Below are 11,031 nucleotides of genomic sequence, written 5' to 3'. Positions count from 1 at the left end.
TTCAGTTCAGTCCCTCAGTCTTGTCCAACTCTTCACGACCCCATGGACTGCAGCATGACAGACCTTCCTGTTTATCACCAACTCCTGGAGGTTACTCAAACTTATCTCTGTTGAGTCAGTGATGCCATCCAACCATCTCATCCTCTGCTGTCCCCTTCTCCTCCTGCCTTCAATCTTACCCAGCATCAGGATCTTTTCCAATCAGTCAGTTCTTTGCATCAGGTGGCCAAAGTATTGGACTTTCAGCTTCAACAACAGTCCTTCCAATGAACACTCAGGACTGGTTGGATCTCCTTGCAGTCCAAGGGACTCTCAAGCATCTTCTCCAACACCACAGTTCAAAAGCATCAATCAGCCCCAAGGGATAAACAACAATATCTCTAAGCTCTTTTGTTGATGTTTTTGTTGTTCAGTTACTGAGTCTTGCACTGTCGCACGCCAGGCTTCTCCGTCCTCCACTATCTCCCAGAGTTTGCTCAGTTTCATGTCCATTGAGTCAATGATGCTCTCTAACCATCTCATCCTCTGCCACCCCTTTCTCCTTTTGATTTAAATTTTACCCAGCATCAGGGTCCTTTCCAATGAACTGACTCTTTACAGAACTAAAAGGGATTCCCCAGTGGCTGGTAAAGAACTTGTCAGCCAATGTAGAAGACATAAGAGATATGGGTTCAATCCCTGAGTCCAGAAGATTGAGTATTATTGCCTGGAAAATTCCGTGGACAAGAGGAGCCTTTGGGCCAACAAATGGAAGATGCCAGCATTCTTCATTCTAGAGAAGACCACCTGAGTCCACATTAAAGGAAACTGAGATGCTCTCAAGAGTTTACTTCAGACCATATTAAAGGAGGGCATGCTACAGACCCCTTAATCTTATCAACACTTATTGAATCACTGCTAAAAAACTCCTTCCCAAATCTTCCCAGCTTGGGCAGCACAGTTTTGAGAGGCAAAAACCTGCTGCATAAACATTAACCTAGCAATGCAATAAAACTGTTACTTTCTACTTCACCCAAAGCTCTGTCTCTGAGATTCAATTCCACACTAATGCACAGGGGCAATTTTTGGCATCAACTAGAACTATTAAATAAAAAGATGGATTTATATACATATATATATGTTTGTGTGTGTGTGTGTATCTGCTGTTGTTAAGTTGCTAAATCATGTCCAACTCCTTATGACCCCATGGACTATAACCCTCCAGGCTCCTCTATCCATGGGATTTCCCAAGCAAGAATACTGGAGTGGGTTGCTGTTTCCTTCTCCAAGGGATCTTCCTGACCAGGGACTGAACCCACATCTCTGTCTCCTGCATTGGCAGGTAGATTCTTAATCAGTGAGCCACAAGGGAAGCCCAAATATATAAATCCATAAATGTATAATATATATACATATATAGTATATATTTAATATATATCAATATGTTAGCAAATTTGGACAATTCAGCAGTGGCCACAGGACTGGAAAAGGTCAGTTTTCATTCCAGTCCCAAAGAAAGGCAGTGCCAAAGAATGCTCAAACTACCGCACAATTGCACTCATCTCACACGTTAGTAAAGTAATCCTCAAAATTCTCCAAACCAGGCTTCAGCAATATGTGAACCAAGAACTTCCAGATGTTTAAGTTGGTTTTACAAAAGGCAGAGAAATCAGAGATCAAATTGCCAACATCCTCTGGATCATCAAAAAAGCAAGAGAGTTCCAGAAAAACATCTATTTCTGCTTTATTGCCTATGCCAAAGCCTTCGACTGTGTGGATCACAATAAACTGTGGAAAACTCTGAAAGAGATGGGAATACCAGACCACCCGACCTGCCTCTTGAGAAACCTGTATGCAGGTCAGGGAGCAACATTTAGAACTGGACATGGAACAACAGACTGGTTCCAAATAGGAAAAGGAGTACGTCAAGGCTGTATATTGTCACCCTGCTTATTTAACTTATATGCAAAGTACATCATGAGAAATGCTGGGCTGGAGGAAGCACAAGCTGAAATCAAGATTGTCAGGAGAAATATCAATAACCTCAGATATGCAGATGACACCACGCTTATGGCAGAAAGTGAAGAAGAACTAAAGAGCCTCTTTTTTTTTTTTTTTTTCATTTATTTTTATTAGTTGGAGGCTAATTACTTTACAATATTGTAGTGGTTTTTGCCATACATTGACATGAATCAGCCATGGATTTACATGTGTTCCCCATCCCGAACCCCTCTCCCACCTCCCTCCCCATCCCATCTCTCCAGGTCATCCCAGTGTACCAGCCCTGAGCACTTGTTTCATGCATCCAACCTGGACTGGCGATCTGTTTCACACTTGATAATATGTATGTTTCAATGCTATTCTCTCAGATCATCCCACCCTCTCCTTCTCCCATAGAGTCCAAAAGTCTGTTCTATACATCTGTGTCTCTTTTTCTGTCTTGTATATAGGATTATTGTTACCACCTTTCTAAATCCCATATATATGCATTAGTATACTGTATTGGTGTTTATCTTTCTGGCTTACTTCACTCTGTATAATGAAAGTGAAACAAGTGAGTCAAAAAGTTGGCTTAAAGTTCAACATTCAGAAAACTAAGATCACGGCATCTGGTCCCACCACTTAATGGCAAATAGATGGGGAAACAGTGGCTGACTTTATTGTTTTGGGCTCCAAAATCACTGCAGATGGTGATTGTAGCCATGAAATTAAAAGATGCTTACTCCTTGGAAGGAAAGTTATGACCAACCTAGACAGCACATTAAAAAGCAAAGACATTGCTTTGCCAACAAAGGTCCGTCTAGTCAAGGCTATGGTTTTTCCATTAGTCATGTATGGATGTGAGAGTTGAACTATAAAGAAAGATGAGCACCGAAGAATTGATGCTTTAGAACTGTGGTGTTGGAGAAGACTCTTGAGAGTCCCTTGGACTGCAAGGAGATCCAACCAATCCATCCTGAAGAAAATCAGTCCTGGGTGTTCATTGGAAGGACTGATGTTAAGCTGAAACTCCAATACTTTGGCTGCCTGATACGAAAAGGTGACTCATTTGAAAAGACCCTAATGCTGGGAAAGATAGAGGGCAGGAGGAGAAGGGGACAACAGAGGATGAGATGGTTGGATGGTATCACCGACTCAGCGGACATGGGTTTAGGTGGACTCCGGGAGTTGGTGATGGACAGGCAGGCCTGGTGTGCTGCAGTTCATGGGGTCACAAAGAGTTAGACACAACTGAGAGACTGAACTGCACTAAATATATATAATATATATTAATATATAAGCTTGACATGCTGCAGTCCATGGGGGCCATAAAGAGTTGGACATGACTGAGGGACACAACAACAACAATAGCAATATATAATCACTAGATGAATACCTGAAGCCCTGATTATGATTCAATCTAAATACTTCTATAACAATACAAAAATATACCAGTCACTAACTTTCCCCATGGCAACAATTAATTCATATCATCTGGTAGAACTTTTGCCAGAAGGATTTCTCTTCACAAGAAAAATTAAACAAAGATTTTAGATTTCTTTATTTACTTCCAGGGGGCTGATTAGGTGATAATATCAGTCAAAGAAGATCATTAGCTAAAGGCCAAAAATATTACATTTCTGTCCCAGAATGACCTGATTATGTTAGTAGAATAAAGTCTCCATTTCCACTCATAATTTTCCAGTGGGGGAAAAGAAATGAGCAATAACTTTGATAAGATTAAAAGGGTTGTGGAAGACTCCAACTTTAGCAAAAGTCACTAAGTTGTGTCCCTGTGACCCTGTGGGCTATACAGTCCATGGAATTCTCCAGGCCAGAATACTAGAGTGGGTAGCCTTTCCCTTCTCCAGGGATCTTCCCAACCTAGGGATTGAACCCATGTTTCCCGCATTGCAGGCAGATTCTTTACCAGCTGAGCCAAAAGGGAAGCCCTTTAGACTCATCTCCAGTTTTTCACAGTGCAGGCCTTTCTTCTCCCCTTCCCCATACCCACCCCCACCCCCAATACAGATTTGATCAAGCATTGAAAGAGAAACAGATTCAAGTTCAGTTGACCTACCCTAGTTAAAAATAATCTAGGAGGGGAAAGGTCAAGTCTGTAGCAAAGTTCTCTTCATTAAGAAGATGCAATAAGCACAACATAAACACTCTGTGATTGCTAAAAGCATAAAATAATAGTCACATTGATAGAAACTTAGCACTAAAAAAATGAGTTTCATTAAATAGAAAGAAAAAATTCAGTGACCTTTACTTACCACATCTTAGAATATTCCCAGAATTTAGCAAAAAGAAGCAAAAACATATACATTATGATATTTTTATGATTTCTTTTAATGATCACAGCAATTACAGACACAATCTGGCAGGAAGGTCCATAGGTCTTGCCACCACAGCAAGATTCATACCAATGGTCATCTCTGTGCCTCATCTCTGAAATTTCCTCTTTCATTTCTTAAAAATGATGGTACGTTCCTTTCTTGCTTACATCCGTCAAAGCTGATTTTTAGGACTTTCGATTCCTGTTGCTGTACTTGACTAAATGGAGTCTTAACCCCTTTTATCTTTTTGGAATTATATCATCTGGCCAGACAATCCTCTTTCTGCCTGGAGTCTTAGTGGCTGGCTTATTCCTTATATTTTTTCATTAACCTTTTAATATCATCAATATTGGCAGAAGAATGTGCTTATAATAGAACAACTGCATTTAAAAATGTGAAATATATTTATTTTCTCTCGAGTTCAAACTTCATGATTCTGGGAAAGAACATAAGCTATTAGAGAGCCTTGAGCAAAATGGCTTGTGCTAAATGTCAGATATACTGGTTTACTTCATGCGGAGGCAATGATTTGAGAGAAAAGATAGAGACAAGTGAAGGAGTGCAAGTATGCTCAGCCATGTCCAACTTGTAGCCCACTAGGCTCCTCTGTCCTTGGAATTTCCCAGGCAAGAATTCTGGAGCGGGTTGCCATCTTCTTCTCCAGGGAAATCTTCTTGACCCAGGGATCGAAACCACATCTCTTGTGTCTTCTGCATTGGCAGGCACAATCTTTACCACTGAGACACTTGGGAAGCAAGAAAAGGAGAGGTGTTTCTAAAACATAATCCCAATTGGAGATTTTTTTTTTTTTTGATGCATAAAGTCCTAAGGCATTTAATTTTTTGTTGTCAAAGAAATTTCTGACAATATAAGGAAGACACAGACATCTTGAGAATTAATATTTGAAATGTTTCTATCCCCAAACTTCAATGCTGTGATTTGAAGTGGAAAAAAAATTATCTGACCCTGTAGGTGTAAGTTTGTGAACAGTTAGAAGAACAGCCTTAGCTCCTATTTCATTTTTTATTTAGAATTCTTGCAGCTCTGTCACTGAACATCTTGAATTTGTTTTGCATGTCATCAACCTTATAAGATGAAGACTTTTTTTTTTATCCTTTATTAGCTATACAATCAAAGTCTCAGGCCCTGAATGATTCTCTAAAATTTGTGGCTTTCAGATCAGCAGTGTCCTAGTTCAAGAAGGAAATTGCTTTCAGGCAGTATTATTCAAAGAGTCTTATTTCCATTTTATCTTTTATTTAAGGCTGCTGTGTCATCTAGGGCTTGTTCATGAGAACTCCAATTATTTGATAGGCAGCAGTCATTGACATTTTTCTCTCTTGTTTTCTCTTCTGATAGGCACAAGTTAAAAATTATTTTCATTAAAAAATTAGGCACCTACTTAGTGGCTGAGGCAGTTTGCACAAAGACCAGAACAGTTCCCACTGTGAAGCAAGGAAAGAAAAGGAGTGTCTCTGAAATGAAGAACTCTGCAGAATTACCTGAAGGGAAGTAGAAAGTTACTGCAATAACCAGAGCAGAGTTGATGACACCTTATCTCAGAATTTTTGCCTGGATATAGTGCTGCACTTTCGCCTTCTGCCCCTGTGGGTTCCCCTGATATGGGGTACATATCTTATGTATTGAGTCTCAGAGTAAAGTCCCAGGGTGCCTGCAATAGTCTGCACTCCCCATTTGAGTATCTGTGTGGCCGAGGGAGCATGACATTAAATGGTAAATTAAAAACTCTATGACAGGTTAGCAGAAACATTTTGAATTAGAGAAGAAATCCTTCTCTTGCTCTGTAACAAAGAGCACAATTTCCTTTTGTGTTGGAGTCCACAAATCATGTGGCCAATGCTATATAAAAAGCTCATTTCGGTAATCTAAGGAATGAATGGATAATTAGTAATAAGATATAAAAAAAGGCAAGAATAAACTTCTCCCATGTGAAAAAGAATATTGAGGGAGATTAGAATCAATGTGTAATTTTTAGTGTTTGTTTGGGGAGGATGGATTATTGGAGCATTTTTGAATGTCAGTGGGCAAGAGTCAGTGAAGAGGGACCTAATAAGAGAGGAAAGTGATAAATGATGGAGCAAAGCACCAGGGAGGTAAGAGAAGTTGCTCCTGGCCATATCAGACTCCTTCAGGCAGAATCCTGAGAATATTTAACACTGAAATAACCACTGAAGATCTTGGCTGAGCATCATCTGTCAGGAAGGGCTAAGCATTCTTTGTGCGGAGCTTCAGAGACTGGAACCAGGAAACAGGAGAACACAATTCACAGCAGAAAATGAAATTTTGGGTTTTGAAAAAGAATGTAAAGGTAGACACATCTTGAAGACTAAGTGTGGATGGATACAAGTTTATGACATGTAGTTTGACTACACTGAATCATAAAGAGAGAAGACATGTTTTAGAGAGATGAGTCAGAGCACTTCAATGGAAAAACTCTATTTGAGGTCAGGTGCATCTGCAGCAAACAGTCCAGTGCTTTGCACATAGCAAACATCTTACAAAAAATTGTTAAACAAATCCCAGGTCAGGATTTGGCCCCATTCTGGGTTACCATCAAATAGTTTCCTCTGACTGCATAAAACTAGGATGGTTGGTATGTCTAGAGACCCACGGCTGTCAAATAGCATGACAAAAAACTACAGCCCTTGGTCCACTTTTCTTTTGGTTCAAATTCTACGACTACTATCTTTATCATCTCACTAACTGTTCCTCAAAAACATGGAGCACTTTTATCATTCCTATTCCTTCCTTTGCATACGCTTTTTATTCTGCCCATACTTGGTTCCCACCTTGAAGAACTCCTACTGGGCTCAAATTCCAAATCCAGCTACTGCAAAACTTGCTTTGACACCCTTTTACACAGACACGTTGCCACAATATCTTGCATTTATCCTCATAATTAGAATGTATGGATAATATTTTAATTGAAGTTTATATTTCCTCTTCTCACTACAGTGAGAGTTCCCAAAGATAGGAATACAATATTGCAGCCCAAGTATACAAGACAGATCATAAAGTAGGTACCCAACAATTGCTTGCACACTGGTTGACTGACAGGCTAAATGAATGGCCAGTTATGGAGGAGGATGAAACTGAAGAGATAAAATGGTGAGGAGGAAGCGCAATGACACAGGATCAGCAGTTGACATTTGTTATTTATTGCCACTAAGTATCCATTTCTCTTTTAGACAGAAGCGTTTTATAAAATATCTGTCCTTTCTTATGGCCAACTCTACCCCAAACTTTATCTGATGTGAAAAAGAAAGTCTGAGGCTCATAGCCACTGGTCACCATCCTGAAGAGAAAACCTGGAGCGTAGAATAGGAAGGATCTGGTCATGCTGTTAAAATAGACTGTCAGAAGCAAGGATTTCCTCCTAATTTTTTGATCACCTGAGCCAGACTTTCATTGCTTCAGGTATTTTGTGTTGTTGGCTCAGTGTGTGCTCAGTCGCTCATTCATGTCCAACTCTTTGCTCAGTCACTCAGTCATGTTCAACTCTTTAGCCCACCAGGCTCCTCTGTCCAAGGGGATTCTCCAGGCAAGAATACTGGAGTGGGTTGCCATGCCCTCCTGCAGGGAATCTTCCTAACCCAGGGATCAAACCTCATCTCTTGTGTATCCTGCATTGGGAAGCAGATTTTTTTACCACTAGCGACACTTGGGAAGCCCATGTTGTGTTGAGTTCAGCATTATTTTTAGTCTAGATGTTCTACCTGAATCAAAGTCATGCTGTTTATTTCCACTGGGTTTGGAGTCCCAGAGAATCACACCTATGTGGATGAGGATCAAGTAACACATTTGACTTAGTGGAAATAAGTCCTGGTGAGCCATCATCCCAAAGCCATAGTCCCAAGACTATTATAAGTCTTCTGCAGGAGGCTGCAGCTGAACTTTCCATTTTAGACAGTTGGGGTTGAGACTGACACCTTCCCTGCTGGTGTTGACAAAGACTTTGAGTCTTGACACTTAATGTTCTCTAGCCCAAACCACTGGCACATTCAGACCTTTCTTATCTTTTTAACAAAGACATGTACTGTTCTCATTTCTTTTCATACTGAGAGAAACTTGGGCCAGTGTGTGTATGCATGCATGTGTATGCTTGGCATTGACCCACAGCAGGGAAGAGAGATGTAAATTACACATTTCCCATGTATAAAATTTTTTTCAGAATACTCATTCTTTCCAAAAATAAAAGCATAACATGACTTCTAATAAAGTTTAAATAAATGAGGCTGATTCATACAGCTGCCAAAGCTTTGATTGAATTTCTCCATTTGGACAAAGAAAAGAGTGTATGTATCCCTGACTGGTTCTTTGTTGCTGACTCAGTAACCTCTGCCTGGCTCCGTGTTTTGTATCCATTATCATGTCATATATTGCAGGCTGCCACCCTGTCTGACTGCACTCTGTTAACCTTGACTGCTGTTCCTGCTGAAACAAAGCTAAAGTTGGGTCACGGTTCTTCCCCTTCAGTGCTTTTTGCTTTATTTCTAATTCTCCAACTTACTGGTTCTCTCTGCCACTTTCCAGAAGTTTCCTGGCACCTCTCTCACCAAAAGCAAAAGCCACAGACTTAAGGGTATCATTTAAGGCATTTCAGAAAGGAGCAAAGAGCTGCAAACATTTTTGTATTCTTTCCTCCACTCCCCAAGAGAGGACAATAGTAGAACCTTTGAAACAGTAAATAAACTTGAAATCGTCGACTGTTGAAAGCCTTGCTAGCTAGTCACAGAAGCGAGTTCCCTGGCACAGCCTCCACGTGCCCGCTGAGGGGAAGGTTCAACTATCTCCTCAGGCAAGTCCTGAGTAATTCTCTGCTGTGAGAGCAGTAAACCATTCTCCTCCTCGGTCAACAGAGAATACCTTCTGAGATGTAGTAACCTTTGACCTAGACAGGAACACAACATGATTCCCTTTTGAGTGGGTCCTTGGAAGTCTCCTTGCTATAGGGGAATGCCTAATAGCCCTGTTCAGCCTGATCGACAGCTATTTTGCCATCATACTTAATACCAATTGTCTAAAACAAGTGTCATTTTTTTTTTTTTTTTTTTGATGAAGAAAATTGGCACATCCTAACGTTGGCAGCTTTTGGAAATTTTAATATGAGAGGAAAATTAAGAAGAGTATTAAAAGGAACTCTGATACCCATCTTCCCCAAAATGTTATTGTAGTTGTTCTCACCCTTTCAAACACTGTCACAGACCCATTATGCTGTCACGGATCAGTGTACAATTGACAGAGAATAAGATTGAGACAGTCCATCAATCTAATGTCACACCACGTAATAAAAGTCTACAGAAACCCTGTAAATGCTAGTTACACTGCAAGATACAGCTCCAAAGTGCCGATTGGTGTAAAATGTTCTAAATGGCTACAGATAGGTAATATGTCCTAAGGAAAATCTGACTCTTAGTGGTATTGAAAGAGAAAATAGCAGAAATTACAGATTATTACCAATGGAAATAAGGCCAGAGGGCACTAGCAGGAGGAAATGGGTCTAGGAAGATAAATGAAAAGGAGATAACCCTGTGTCAAACAATTTTTCTGATTCACTATTTATAATGGTCTGTGTGCTTAAGGCCTTTTTGAGTTGATGAAAAAAACTACAATCTTCACTGAAATTGCAAGAATTTAAAATCTTATCTGTCTAGTCCAATCTTTGCTTAGAGGAGTTTCTGTACTTGATGGAAAGCTGACTCACCATTATGTTATTTACTAATTTGTTAAAAGCTGAAATGAATGTAATTAAATAGATGTGTCATCAAACCGGTACTGCATTTAACCCTCCACTCTGTGAAGTGTTCTTGAAATGTTCTTAATGGACACACTGAGGTGTTTTTGTTTATTTATTTATCTTCATTTTTAGGTCATTGTTTACTTATATGAGTCCTTTGAAAATCTCCACAAGAAAGTACTGTCCTTATGAAAACATGATTTGACATCGTGTGGTTTTGACATTGTGAAGGTTTCTATTAACAGTTGTGTGTCATGTTTTTGAATACTTAGGTGATGGTTGGAGGGAATATTGACCATATTGTGACTATAAAGAACATCAGTTTATGACATCTGTAATTAACACAAGCCTTTCCATTAAAACAAAATGCAATCAGCACTTTGGTCCACGTATACTGATTTAGGCCTTTACCACTGAAACATAATTCAAATAAATGCTTAATAATCTGCTTAGTTTAGTGATTTTATAAAAGGCAGGTTACATTTTAATGTATCAGTCAAGGTTCTCCAGAAAAACAAAAACAGTAGTATATATAGTACATGAAGTGAAGTGAAGTGAAGTGGCTCAGTCGTGTCTGACTCTTTGCGACCCCATGGATTGTAGCCCACCAGGCTCCTCCATCCATTGGATTCTGCAGGCAAGAATACTGGAGTGGGTTGCCATTTCCTTCTCCAAGGGATCTTCCCAACCCAGGGATCAAACCTGGGTCTCCTGCATTGGAGGCAGACGCTTTAACCTCTGAGCTACCAGGGAAGCCCAATAGTATGTAGTATATTGTGCTTATGTTAAGGAGTTGGTTCACGTGATTTCAAATTGACACATAAAACTATACTAGGTAATGAGAAGGACACTATTTTAGGTTGTTATATTTCTATAACTGTATTGCCTCCTTTACCCAATAGCACATTTGTGGAGATACTTCTAACTTCTGCCATTATTTTATTTTTGAAAGGGATTTAAATGGCTTATTTACTT

The 11,031-nt window shown here is 39.7% G+C and overlaps 1 non-coding gene across 1 annotated transcript; it reads right to left on the bottom strand.

The window, feature by feature from the left end:
* Positions 1-10,737: 10,737 nt before the first annotated feature.
* On the bottom strand, positions 10,738-10,809 carry TRNAW-CCA (transfer RNA tryptophan (anticodon CCA)). Its single transcript has one exon. It is a non-coding gene; the product is annotated as a tRNA-Trp (tRNA).
* Positions 10,810-11,031: the final 222 nt, after the last annotated feature.

The sequence above is a fragment of the Dama dama genome, chromosome 20 (genome assembly GCF_033118175.1).
Source record: "Dama dama isolate Ldn47 chromosome 20, ASM3311817v1, whole genome shotgun sequence".
In the NCBI taxonomy this organism is placed as follows: domain Eukaryota; kingdom Metazoa; phylum Chordata; class Mammalia; order Artiodactyla; family Cervidae; genus Dama; species Dama dama.
The sequence above is the reverse complement of the archived record's forward strand: the minus strand, read 5'-3'. Positions and strand labels throughout refer to the sequence as shown.